The sequence below is a fragment of the Corvus brachyrhynchos genome, unplaced genomic scaffold, assembly GCF_000691975.1.
Source record: "Corvus brachyrhynchos isolate BGI_N302 unplaced genomic scaffold, ASM69197v1 scaffold83, whole genome shotgun sequence".
Lineage (NCBI taxonomy): Eukaryota > Metazoa > Chordata > Aves > Passeriformes > Corvidae > Corvus > Corvus brachyrhynchos.
In genome coordinates, this window is record NW_008238464.1 from 3,885,597 (window position 1) to 3,899,740 (window position 14,144).

At 37.7% G+C, this 14,144-nt stretch overlaps 1 long non-coding RNA gene across 3 annotated transcripts in view; it reads left to right on the plus strand.

Annotated features, from left to right (window-relative positions):
- Positions 1–14,144, plus strand: part of LOC108447357 — a 174,469-nt gene that overhangs the window by 10,674 nt on the left and 149,651 nt on the right. The window lies entirely within an intron of this gene.

Here is a 14,144-nt window from a genome sequence, read left to right on the forward strand (position 1 = left end):
AAAAGAAAAAGCATTGTTGGATTCTTCTGTACGGGATTCCACAGTGCATTTGAACTCTTCTTCCACAAAACATGATTATTCAATGAGTGTGTTCACAGTGCAGATTTCCAAGACAAGTCTCTTTCTTAAGGGCTCTCAAAGGTGCTTAACTGTAAGCTCATATGATTAATATTTTGTTATTTCTGCATTTTCCATTTAAGTACCTAAGTTTTGGTTTTTCACGTGCTCCAGAGCACTTTGCCAAATTCTTTTATCCCTCGTGGGACAGATGGTCAAGGAGAAAGACATCTTGGCAGCTGGAGAAGATAGGACCAGAAAAGAAGTTGAGGGAGACACTTCAACACTGAGCAGAGATAAGCAGAGACACCCATCATTAGGTCCTACCAGATCCAGAACATGGATTTTTTCCAAGTTTTCTTAGTTTACAGTATTACTCTAATGTCAGCAAACACCTGAAACCCACTTGTGTCTTACTTCCCTCTTGTGGCTGATCCACCAAAAAAAGTTGGTAATCTACTATTGCTACTAGGTTTTCAATAGCTCAAATGGCAGAGGTCTTTGTTCTGCAGCAGAGGTTTCCAGCTTCAAAAGGACACATGTACAAATCAGAATGGTTCTGTCTAACCTCATTTGTGCCATGCCTAATTTCTTTTCCTTTTCCTTTTTAATCTTGATTTATGTGTTCTATGCATTATGTGAACAGATATGCATTGTAAAATGTGCATGACATCAATTTCCAGCACTGCTAGAGTTTTTGCACATGGTACAATCTGGTGCTGTAGTGGCATGTTCTCATGTGACATAAATTGAAATCACAGTGGGTCATAATGCAGCACAACAGGTGCATAAAAATGTTTTAAATGGTTTCTATTCTTTTTCTCTTTTTTTTTTTTTTTAATCAAGTCACAAGCAAGAACAATGGCAGCCATTAAATTAGTTCTGCGTAGCAGCTGGAAAGAGAGGATCAGGGAGAGGATGCTTTTTTGCTATTTGCAATGGGGATGCAAATGCAGTTGTGTAGTGTAAACCACATTTTTTTTCTTTCATGTGCTGTGATAAAAGTAGTTTTCTTACTAGTATAACATGTTTCATTAATACAATGTTTAAATAATTAAATACAGCAACTCTGGAGGCGATGGCTAAGATAAAAGTTTGTAGGCAATCCATTATTGTGATCAGAAAGTACTTCTTAAAACCCATGGAGATACAATTTAGTAATTTAACTTCTGAAGTCAGTTGTTTAATAAACTATTACATTTTAATATGGTTTTGTTCTTGTCAAAGGGAATGATTCATTTCCCCTCTGTCAATTGTTCCAGCTGAAGTTATTAGTGGTTCCAGGGTGAGGGGGTGCTGGGTTCCTGTTTGAATGTCACTACTGTGCTGTTCCCTTTCTCTAGACATTACCACTGGAACGTTACATGAATGATCTTTAATGGTTATAATTATTTTGTAGGCAAAGTAACTGCCATCATTTGTGTCCTCAATATTGATATATTTCATTAGGTTTCATTCTGTTGGCAGAGAGTAAGATACTGATTAAAGGGAATATATAATTTGTTGTACTAGGATTAAATGTATATTAGTATACTCTAATAAAGGATGTCCAAGAAAGAAACTTGGCAAAACAATTAAATAGAAGGAATAGAGCAGTAGATAAACTAAACAATGCCTCTGCTGCTATCTGAGTTTTTCATAGTTTTAAAAACATTTGCTTGCTCCAGTTTCAGTATGATCCTCTTGTTCATTTTCCTTTATTAAAAAAAAAAAAAAACCTATCTTAAGAAACATATTCTTAGAAAAAATGAAGAATGTGTTTCTATTTATTTGTCTCTCCCTTCCTATGAAGATTTTAGTTGTGTAATATTGGGGTGTAGGTTTACTATTGTCTGCTGAGCTCCTTCTGCAAGTTGCTGCTAACTGATAAAACAATGTTAGAGACAGACCTGGTAATCAGTTAGATCATTCTCCATATGCCCATCCATTACTGATAGCAATCGAGGGTGGTGGACATTTCCATGTGACTTGTGCACAGAACCGCCCAGGGAGCAAAGACCAGGACAGCAGCACCCACTGTGCCTAGTGCTGATCACTGCAACTCAGCTGCTGTGGAGATTGTCATAGTGCAGGGAGACAGGTCTGTGAAGATTAGGGAGCAAGGGCCTTTCCACAAGCATTTGCTTATCACTAGCCTTGGTGACACGTGGGATTATTTGTGGCCAAGTCCTTTACCACAGCACTTACAGTTCTGAGATAAAAAGCGTGCACCAGAGTCCCCACCGCCTCTCCAGCTGAGATGGAAATTGGCATTATTTGAAATTCACGGAGTTTTTACTGTACACAGGAATAATCCAAATGTGGAACGGGATTTGTTATTAACTGTAAATCCCCTTTCCCCTAAGAAAACCAGAGTAAATGCAGGAAATAAGCTCCCATTTATATACCATAGAGACAATGCTTCATTGTCACTTATATTTTAAAGTCACAAGTGAAAAGTAAATGGAAAGTGGGAGCAAATATCAAGGTGTCAGTGGCATTGATCCTTTCACAGTGCAGTCAATACAAATTTTGTAGCTTACTTGCAACCAATGAGAGACAGCTTATATATAGGGGATATTTGATGGTTTATTCTTTAGAACATGTGTTAGTCCATACCCAAGTGAAAAAGGGGGGGGAAAAACTTCACCTCTTTTTTTACTATTAACTCTACAAATTTTGTATTTATTTACTCTTTACATTGCAGTATTTTAATAAACTTTTAAATATTTTTTCAAACACACAAGTAGGAAATTATGTTAGAGTAATTCCAAGAGTGCAATTCCAGAATGCCTGAAGTTTGTTGTTACTAGGTACTTCTGAGGCAAGCAAAATCTTAAAAAGAGCTACAAATAGAATCTCATTACAAATACTACAGAAATTTTGCTCAGTCCAGCTTAACGCCATTATCATCAGGTTTCCCCTCACCATGGAGCATTCCCAAAAACATTACTATTCTCCCACAGATATTTGCAAAATCTCAGGCAAATGATAACTTTCGTTCCTTGGATTTATTTCTCCGTTTCAAATTTTATTTAGGACACCGTGTGCCATAGTTTGCCTGGGGTCCCACATGGCAAAAGTCATCCTGGCCCTCTCTGTATCCTGACACGGAATTGGTTGCAGATATAGTGTATGTTATCAAACTCACATAGCCACTCTGGTCTCTGAAAGTGGTCCTCAGCATTGCCCATTCCACTTTTCTATCATTTCTGTTCCAATTAATTTCCCTTTTCTTTGACAGTCTCATAATTTCAGCCGTACAGAAGACCATAGGAAGAAAGTACTTGTTGTACAATTTTGGCTTCAGGAAAAGGGGCATCTTTTCTGTAAGAATCTGCACGAGTTACTGAACACCCCCCTTCCCACAGTGATATTATTTTCTCTCTGTTTTGGACACTATCTCAAGCTCTCTGACTCAGATAGACATTTTCTTCCAACACCTAAACTGCGTGCACTGGACTCACACAGTAAATCACACTGAGCATTTGTGTCCTAGGAATATTTGTCAATACCATTGTTAGCTCGTTTGGCATGGTTTTATTTTACTTCTTGTTCCTATGACTCTGCAAAACTGTGGGCATGCAACCTGTTGCATGCTGCAAAGAGTACAAACCTATATTTATTTTAATATTATTATCTCTATTAGCGTTTACTTGCTTGTTATGCCCTATGGGTTCTAAAAAGATGTTTTCTGCATAGGAGAATGCAGGTGCAGGGAAAAGCTAGTTTGCTATCAATATGCTAGTTAGTGTGAATGTCTGCCAAATTACATCTCCCTTTTTTGCAAACTGACTTTGGATATACACACACAAATTTTAACAAACTCCTATACCTTGCATATGTTACACTAGTGGTGTTCCTGATACCTATGCATCACTTTTAGCATGGTGGTATCCTAGGCACTCGCATAATAGAGGCATCAGATAAAATAATAATACTCAAATGATGTTTGCAAAGTTGAGCTCGTAAATGTCAAAGGTGATTTGAAGTGGACAAGAGTGAGTCTTAACAAATCAAGTAGGGGCTGCTGGCAATTGTTTCTCTTCTCAGTTCTTATTGAAACTAATATTGGACAAATTGAAAAAGTGATTGCCTTAGAGCCTTTGCAACGTCTTCACCAATCTGTTGCCCATTTCCATAAAAAATAGGAGTGAAAAAGGCAGCTGACTTCTTTTGACCTCTCTCAATTTCACAGGAGCTCCTGTCGGAGGACTGAAAAAGCAGTTTTTTATGCAGACCATTATCTTTATAGAAAGTCAGTTGGCAGAGAAATTGAAAAATATCAGTCAAATAATCTATTTAAGCTTGGTCTTTCTGTATGCACTATGATGTGAATGGAAGCAAACTAGCAACAAAAAAAAAGAGAAAATATTAAAAAAAAAGAAACCAAACAAAAACCCAAAAACAAACCAAAAAAAACCCAGCCTCAACGTGAAAGAGGATGAACAAGAGGAGTTATTTCCTTTAACAGGCTTTTTTTTTTTGCTTTGTTTTGTCGACTTCTTCTTCTGCCCCTCTGTCCTTATGATTTGACTGTCAACACCATAGCAAGATAAGATGCTACCCGGAGTGCCTGAGTCTTAGTCATCCTTATCTTCCTGACTAACTGGTTTCTACCCTGATAGAACCATGGACCAACTGGCCATTTGCTCCACTTGACTTGCTAACTCATTGTCTTTCTATCTAGTATCTTTCCTTAGGTTCACCAAGGTGTCACCACTTCCATTCCATAAAGTAGTTGCAGAAACACCTCCTTCTTCTAAGATGTAGAATCATGAATGTTTTCTTCTTAGAAACTTGCAATCCCACTAAAGTTTCTCTTCTTTACAAAGGCCAAGACACATCTTCCATGCATATGAGAGGTGTGCTGATGCTTTGTTTCTCTCAACTTTGTAATCAACAACATAGATATTCATTTCTCTTGAGAGGAAGTTAACGTATCCAGTACAGAATTTACTCTTAGGAATTTTGTTTCTCTTCTTATTCTCCTAACCTTCACTTGTCTTTCAAGTACCTAATATTAGGCAGAGAAATGGAGGCTCTATGAGTTTGGGAACCCTTAAGATCCTCAGGACCCTATTCTCTGCTGCAGCTCACTCAGCCTAACTGGGACTACTCAGCAAATACCAGAATGCACCAAGTAAACAGCTTGGACCCTATTTCCACCTCAGCTGTCCTCTATCAGGCTGGTTCTTTCTGCCTCAACCTCATGTTGCTCAAAGGTATCAAGACCCTATAGTTGCCTCTTGCCTCCCACATCTTCCAGTAGTACACCTCTTTTATCCACTGTCAGATTAACTGTGAGGTTTCAGAGGTTCTCTCACAACTGTTTCCAGCTATCACTCTGCTTGGGTTTCTAGTTCTAACCTTCTCTGACTGCTGTTTAGTCACTAATCTATTCTTGGTTTTGGGAAGTAGATATCTCTCAGTCTCCTTTCACAGACACTAGGCACTTCATACAGAAAATCATGATTTCATTTCAGAAAGGTATTTAACCTTTTTTTGAATCACAGTCACAGCTGATTCTTCTTGGCTTAGTTTCATGGCTAGGGGTGGCCAGGTGCCCTTTCTTAAAATTTCATTTGCTTCTAAACATAACCTTTCCTGCTGTGAGACTTAAAAAAGACATATTATTTGTCTTTAGAATATCTTAACTAAGGAATCTGGCTGAAATTTCAAGGTTAGAGGGCTGTTACTGCAAATAAGACTTATCTGGTAGTGAGATCTGGGTTATTTAATATAATGTGACTGCTGTATCAGAAGAAGATTCTTTAAAAAAACAGATGCAGAGTTTTTCAGCAACAACAACAAAAAAAATCTTGCTTCTCATTGTGTGAGTAGAACGAAATGTTTTAGACTTTGGAGAATTCTTCTCACTTTTTTGCCTTCTTCCATTGTGAATCTTCACTGTGTTTAATTTAGGACACAAACTTACTAGAGTCAGTCAGACGAAGAGTACCAGACTCATTTGGTTCCTATCAGCAATAACAGGATAGAGCCACGGAAGGAACTGTGTGAATTATAAAGACACTAAAATAGCAAACCCAGAGACAGTTACAGCTGCTATTCTAAGACCCATTGGAGATAAGTTATTTACTGACTGTGTTATAAAGTCATAAAGCCACAGCAGCAGCTCAAGTTTTCTGCAGAGATATCCTGATTTCCAGTGAGTTATCACATGGTTGTTGTGCTACTACAAAATAGTTCTCTGTAACTGGCAACCATTAGGTGATGTGCTGCAACTGAGCCAGACCATTCCTTTGGCTCCTGATTTCAGAAAAGTTGATCTTCCTGAGGGTGCAAAGTTACATCACTGTGGTTACGTGTGCCAAGCTCAAAAGTTGACCCATATTTTGCCAGTTTTCCCCTACTGTGTGGCTTTTCTCCAAATGTTTGTTTTATTTTAATTTAATTTATTTTTATTTTGGTTTTTTGGACTTTAGGACACATGGGCTATCCAACTACTAAGGGATAATATAACCAGATTAAGCACGAGTTCCAACAAACAGTATTCTCCCTTGCAAAGCTTAGGTGTTGTGGATCTACAGAATTTGCAGACTGAAGATCATTATTTCACTCACAGACAACTTTCTATTCCCATGAGGCTGTAATATTAACCTCCTACTCTTCTGTCTGTCCTTTCTAAACTCAGACTTTTTTTCTCTACACTCCCCACAGTGATTCTGAGAATGACTCAGTTCTAATCAGAGGTTCTCACTAGTCAAACTGTGGCTATACGTTTTCATAAAGATGTGTCTAAACCTAAACTTGACCATGGTTTTTATTTCTATAATTATTAGTTCACTGCATGATGCAATGCATGCATATTTCATACTTATTTACTCCAGAAGAATGGAGTAAAACAAAACATAATATACCTTTTATCTACATTTGTCAGTCCTTTATCTTGTGCAAGATTTAAATATCAGACAGCAATTACTAGTGATATGCAGATCCCCTATAAAAAGTTTCCTTGATATTTAAGGCAAGAACCATAATATAGTCTTTACTTTCATTGTGTCCAAGTTTTTGATCTTGGTTTTCCCTCTAGAAATTTTTCTGCATTCACAAAGGAAGATACAAGATTTGTGCGTAAGTGGATAACAGTGAGGATAAAACAGGACTGTTTTAACTACTGCAAGCAGCTGGGCTGACCAAATAGTGCCTTCCAGGACAGGTCCATTCTGTGCCTTTGCAGGTGCTGGGAAGTTAAAAATAGCATAGTTCACCTCTTGGACAGGCACGGCATTAGATTTCAAAATCCTCATCCTTAGTAAGAAACCAGAATAAAAGGGCATTGTCACAGACAGCACCATGGGAGGTAGGGCTCAGAGTGCTTGGAAAGTGAGCTATCTCTGAAAAAGTATTCATTGTGACCTACTGTCCTCTTACTCCATTTGCAAGGCTGTGGTCCAGCAGGTTTGCAGTCTCCAGGGTCATAAATCCACATACATAGACATTTTTCTTCCATCCCAGCAATTCTTTCTCTGGAAAAGTATGATTTTTGCACTGTTCCTCAGTTGATACAAGGGCAGTGGCTGATGTTGAGTGGTAATAAATTGTGACAGTGCCCTGGCCAAGGCATGACTCATTCCCAAGCTTGTGAAAGGGTGAGCAGGCAGTATCCTGCCCTCCCGAGGGATGGGTAGCAACAGGGCCGCCCATTCAGGGTGCAAGATAGGCCTCCCCTTCTGTCTGTCTGCAGGAGCCATGGCTTGCCTCAGACGCAGCTTTGAGTACTTTAAGCTGCAGTACTTTGTGGGCGACAGGCTCTTTTCCAAAAAGTCTTTCTCACACAGACATCTCGCCTTTCTAGTCATGCCACCCTTCTTTTTTCTATTCTCAGAGTATTCTTTTTCGGGGGTTCAGTGGAAGCACAGCAATCCCCTGAATGTGACCTTTATAAAAGATGGGAGAAGGGTAAAAAGTACTTCTTTTTACTGTGTCCTTTACATTGTCACTGTGATTTATAAAGAAACAACAGCCACTGAGCTTTCTCACTTTTATCTTTGATTTTTAATTTTAGTAGTATCAAATCATGATACCGTCTCCCTTTTTCATGAAGACTTTCTAGGGAACTTTGCAACTGGCAGTATTCAGAGCTCTTTCTCAAAGGGCTGACTGTCTTTTTCTCATGAGTTTCTCAAGAATTTAACTCCTGTTATTGCTTATGAGAAAAAAATTAAAGAGTATGATTCAAATGTCCCACCCTCCTGTCATTAAACAGCTTCCAATCTTTTGTCTCTTTTGATGTCATATTCCTAGCAGTTCTCCAAATTCTTGGGGACTTACCTAGGGAAAACATGAAAATCAATATCTGAAAAAAAAAATGGTTTTGAAGGAGAGTAAATAATTTTTTATGGTTTATTTATATGTTTAAAGGAGACAAATAAATACATTGTATAAGCACAAACATATATAACAGTTTTAAGTTCCTCTGTACCCTGCTATCTTCAAGGGGGAATGAAGAGGCAGTTTTAATATACTAGTTAATAGCACAGACTGATTATCAGAATTCCAAATATTTTTTTCTATATTATATTTTCTTATGTTTTTGGGGTTTTTTCTATACTTATAGATGTATATCTGACATATTATCAAATGCTCTGTAAAATTTCATAGGTCTGAATTGCACTTTCAACTTGCCAGTCGTGTCAACTCTAGATATGACTTTTTTTCCCCTTGTAAAATCTTGCTTTTAAAATATGGATATAAAAGAGCAATTAGAGTGCCGTGTCAATTAGTGTCCACTATTTCAAGCTGCTGCTTTCCCTTAGAGCAGCTTATACATTACACTCAATTCATGCTGTGGAACGACCATGCCCTAGAATTAATACAAACTAGGGATAAAAAGCTTTTTGTTTCAAGGCTCCACAAATGTGGAATCAGTTACCAGTTGATTTAAGAACAATTGAGAGCTTTTCCTGTTTTAAGATGGAACTGAAACAATACTTCATGATGACTAGAAGTTGCTGTAATTGTTTTAATTGATGTTATTCTAGAGTTATCTTGAATTATTCTTTATTTATATGCATTTGTTTATCACAGGTCGTGCTTGAAAATGGGCTTTCATCTCAATTTACATAGTCAGCTAACAAATATATGTATTTATGTGTATCAGCTACACTTGTTTATATTTGACAGCAAAACCATATGTATTCTACATCTATTTCTTGTCTTTATGTTTGTGCTATCGATTAAGACATCTGAGCTTGATTTCAGCTTGACTTTTAAGTTTTCAGGACAAACCAAACAAGTATGTATCTAATAATATCAGCCAAATTATTGTTTGGCTCACAGAGCACAAATTGAGTTAAAGCACTGAGTGCATATAACTGTGCTTTGTAAAGCAGCTCACTCTTTACTTGCAGGGCTTTACTCCTGTACTGTGTTGTCTTTAAGCAGCATTAACATTCAGAAATTATTTCTATATCTCTAAAGGCAAATGATGTATTAAAAACAATGATAACATCACTTGTAGAGAAATCCAGTCTGGCGTCAAGTATTTATCATAGCTGATAAAGTAATGGCATGTTTAATTTACACTCTCTGTGGATGATAAATATCTATGTAAGTATTTGTGCCTGTCTTTAAATATCTCGCAAGTAAACTAGCCAATATATAAGAGGAATAGAGAGGAAGAGCAAGTCATTATTTCATCTGCTTCATTTACAAACTCAGAAGTCACAAATGTGCAGCTGGGAAATGTGTTTGTCTCAAAGCTTCAAATCCGTGACATGTTAATTCATAAATAATTGCAGTCACATGGTCTTCCTCGAGGGCATTAGCTCAGTATTCCCAGTACAGTACACTCACTTGTAACAGAAAAGAGTGGACAAAAGTGGTTTTCATAAATCAGATAAAATTTATCAATAAATCCAAAACATCTTTCATTATTTCTAACAGGAAATGAGCTTAGTTATGTAAACAACATTTTTTAAATTTGAATGATCTTTGGAAACTGGCAGGTGAGGAAATAAAGGGCAAGACTACATTATTTTTGGTTATGGAATCAGTCAGCGAAATGTTTCATAGTCCTGGACCAAGGAGTGGTCTGACTTGCATCCCATGCTACCCCTGGACGACCTTATATCCAGATACTAAATCCTTCCATTAAACAAGAGCACTTTTCTACTGTTACAGTCATATGATAACATCACTTGTCTCATTGTCTAAATGCAGCTGTTTGCAAAAACATAGGCTTTTTCCCAAAAAATGTTGTCTTTGGTACTCTGCAGACTGAATAATACAGTATGAAAGGAACCTGAAGGAGACGTTGGGGTCCGTTATGTCAATCCAGCTGCCACACATGCATATTAAGTCCACATTTCATAACGCTTGTGAAGCTTTTTCTGTTTGTTTTGTAGTCCATTTTCAAGCATTCATACTTCTTCCATTTTCCTTGTTAGAATACCTAAATCACTCTGAGATAGCTTTTGGAAAAATTCCAATTTTAATTGAAAATCATTTTAGCTACAAAAGAATTATATTTTTGTTTTCTTTTTTAAAACAGGTGAAATGTAGAAAAAAATTCACAAATATTTGGTACAAAAAAAATTTATTTCGATTGGTTACTAAAATAAGCATCTTGTCTCATCTAAGAACTGGTTATCAGGCTCCAGTCAGCTTTGGATTTAGTCTCCTGAAAGTAGGAATTAGAGTGGAAACCTGACTGACCCTGACTGTAGCTATTATTGTTCAAACCACCACAAATTTCTCTTTATAAGAAGAATGTTTTGTTCAAATATCAGATTAATTCACTGTAGACATATGTATGTCAGCCAAAATTTTGTATTTCTAATAATTCATTTGCTAGAATACTTTGAATTCAGAGAATCAATCTTGTGAGCGTAGCATAAGTACAGCATCACAAATGAGAATGCCAAATTTAAACTGTTTAGTCTGGGAATTTATTGCTGGCACTGGAATGGTTGTTGGCAGAACACCTCCATATAGGGGGTTCGTTCAGCTACTTCATTTCTAGTTTATGTCATTAAGCAGTGGTTTGAGGACACTTAGTATTTCAATTCAGTAGACAACAAAAAGAAAAACATACCCCCTATTCCTTTTTGTTAATTGTATATTCATACCTTAGAATTTTGTCTTGAATATTAATCTGATTTGCATTTATACATGGGAATTGCTTAGAGTAATTTATAAAGTTTGTCAATAAAAATGGCCATTGTCCTGGATTTTGATACTAGTCCTAATCCTCATTTTGCAGATGTTGATATTTTAACAGCCCAAGTTGCAGAAAGGGTGTTGATCCAGCAGGTAGTACAGGGCTAGGGGCTTTGTGTTCCTGAAAGAAATTTACTTTAACATTTGCCATGCTCCAAGCAAAGAAAGCATATGCTTAGGGTATAAAGTGTGCTTTTACTAGTTAATGGAAAGTATGGAGGTGAAGGTTCAAAAGAGCTTTAAAGACAAACCTTGCCCTTGCCTGCAGCATGCTGCAGAAAGGCGTGAGGCACAACCACTCACTACTTACTCCCAAGAGTCACCCTGTGTCTGGAAGGCAAGAAAACTTCTGTTTCCAGCTGACACCTAAATGCGCACCAGTCACCGACTGCTCTGAGGATGGGGAATGTGGTCACATCTCTAAATGCATTGGGTGGATACATATCAGTATTAATTAAAGCCTGGAAAATACATCTCTGCATTTTCTCCTTCAGATCAAGACAGGAATTACAGATGGGGTAAAAAAATTAACAATAGCAAATAAGCCTTTCATTGTACTACACAGGGTCAGAGAATCACAGTGCTATTTACCAGCAAACATATCCCATGCAGGTCATTCAGCCCAGTATTTTTTTCTTCTTCCCTAATGCATTGTGTCAAGAGTGATTTCATTAAACTTAATACATTGCTGATAGGTCAACATTAAGTCTGGCCTTAAAATCCTGCCATTAAGGTGGTTCTGGAAAACTTCTTGATGGTTTGCTCCATGTTCTTACTCTTCCTACAGTTATAAAGTTTTTCCTGATATTTAACCCTATTCTCTATGTTGCAGATGAAATCCATTACTTCTTGTTTTGTCCCGGTTGACTAATGAGAACAATTGGTTCCTTTCGTATTGGTAACACCCTTTTATGCAATTATCAAGAGTTATTTTTTCTCCTTTTTGGTTTCTCTTCTCTAGCCTGAACACACCACAACCTCTTAAACTTCCTTCCAGGCCTTGTTTTTAATATCTTTTATCACTTTCAATGTCCTTCTCTTAACTCCTTTTAATTTGTCTGTATCTTTTGAAAAATGTGGTGGCCCCAACTAAATGTGTCTCTCTGGATGAAGCTCAGCTGAACCAAACAGAGTGGAAAAACAGTCTTCCTTGTACCAGACATGATGCTCTAATTAACACAACCTAGGGCAGTGTTTGTCTTTTCTGTGACAGCATTGTCTTCATTGCTTGTTCAATATATTGTCCATTGTTACTCCTACTCCTTTTGCTCCAGTTTTCTGATCTAACTAGTTTTATCTGTAACTTTGATCTTTCCAGTCTTAAGTTCTTCCACCATCTGCTTTAAGTTTCCATACAGTCACATATGCTTCCCATCTTTATACTTATTTGTATGTGGCTTTTCCTGATCTGAGTCTTTGTCCTAGTGCCACCAATGTGCCCTTAGCCATTGGAGTAATTCTGCTATATCATCTGTGGGATAGGCTTGTTCCAGTAGCTGAATTCTTTCATCAGCAATACCAAAGCCCCATCAGATGCTTATCTCCATAAAATCTCAGCTATTGCTACTATGTATGTAAGGATTAAAAAATTATACATATACATGTTATTTTCTTGGAAAAGGAATATTTTATTGCATGTCGCTAATCAATGATCTATGAAAACATCAAGGCGGCGAGAATGTAATTATGCAAGACACAAATTTTCTTATTTGCATGGACTTGTGGTATTTTGATGTGGTACCTCTTTCCACCTTGATTATAAAATCAAATATTCACCAATCTAATATGAACTGGAATTTCAAAACTTCGTTTCAGAAACCTGGACAGGTGATGTTCCCAAACTGGGATACACATGCATGCCCAACCCATCTGGGATGCAGCGGGAGGGAATGAAGCCACCATTGAATTCCAACCCACTGACTTTGCAGGACTAGCTACTTCTAGCTTTGCTGGCCTACAAGCCTTGGGACACTGCTTTGTGTTAGAACTGCTACAGTATTACTCTTTTGAAACTCAGAACTGGGGAGCGGCATCTCAAGTTTTCAGGGCTTCTTTCTTCAGCAGTATATGTGGAAGACTTCAGAGACTCAGAATGGACCAAGGAAATACTCTTCAAATTATATCTTTAACAGAACAATATTTGTCAGTTTTGGGGGCAAAATTCAGGTTCAGTATACTGATTTTTTTTCTCAGAATATATTGTTTTGTTAGGAACTCTGTGCACACCCTCACAAAGACTTCTGAAGTACCTTTGTTTATCTACAGACATCTGAATCTTTCTAGGGGTTTTCGTGGTGTTTTTGCTGCAGAGGAGAGCTCAAAAATTCCTTTTATTCGTACTTACCTTTTATTTCCTTTACTCTTTATTGTGCATGGAAGAATGCTCTTTGCTCTTGGTGGGCTAACGGAGATTTATGCCCTTTATTCATTTCCTTTCCCCTCCTAACATGAACCGGAACAGTTTGCCTTACTCAGGTTTCCAGAGGTATGTCTACCTCCCTTGCTCAAAATGCATTCCCAGGAGCAGACAAGAGCGCATTGTGCCTGAACGCAACCCACACCAGGGCCTTGGGCAGCCTGCCCAAACATGCCTGGCAGGGTCCTAACCACCTTCTTACATATTAATACCACCTAAGAATGCCCCGTGTGTTTGGGCTCACGGGATGTCGTGTGTGCTAAAGAAGCATTTTCCGCCCACGCATTCGCTGTGTGCAGAGCTGGGTCCAGCCCGGGTGACAACCATGCGGCACCCCTCAGAGAGAGAGCTATTCCTCTTCTCAGGGTGAAATGACATTGACAGCACAGTCAGCCTAAGACATTTTAGAGTGAGGAGTAAGATACTCAAAATATGAGCATTTTCAATGTATTATAAATGTCTATACTTACACATGCTAATATTTATAACAACATACATTTCTAATGCA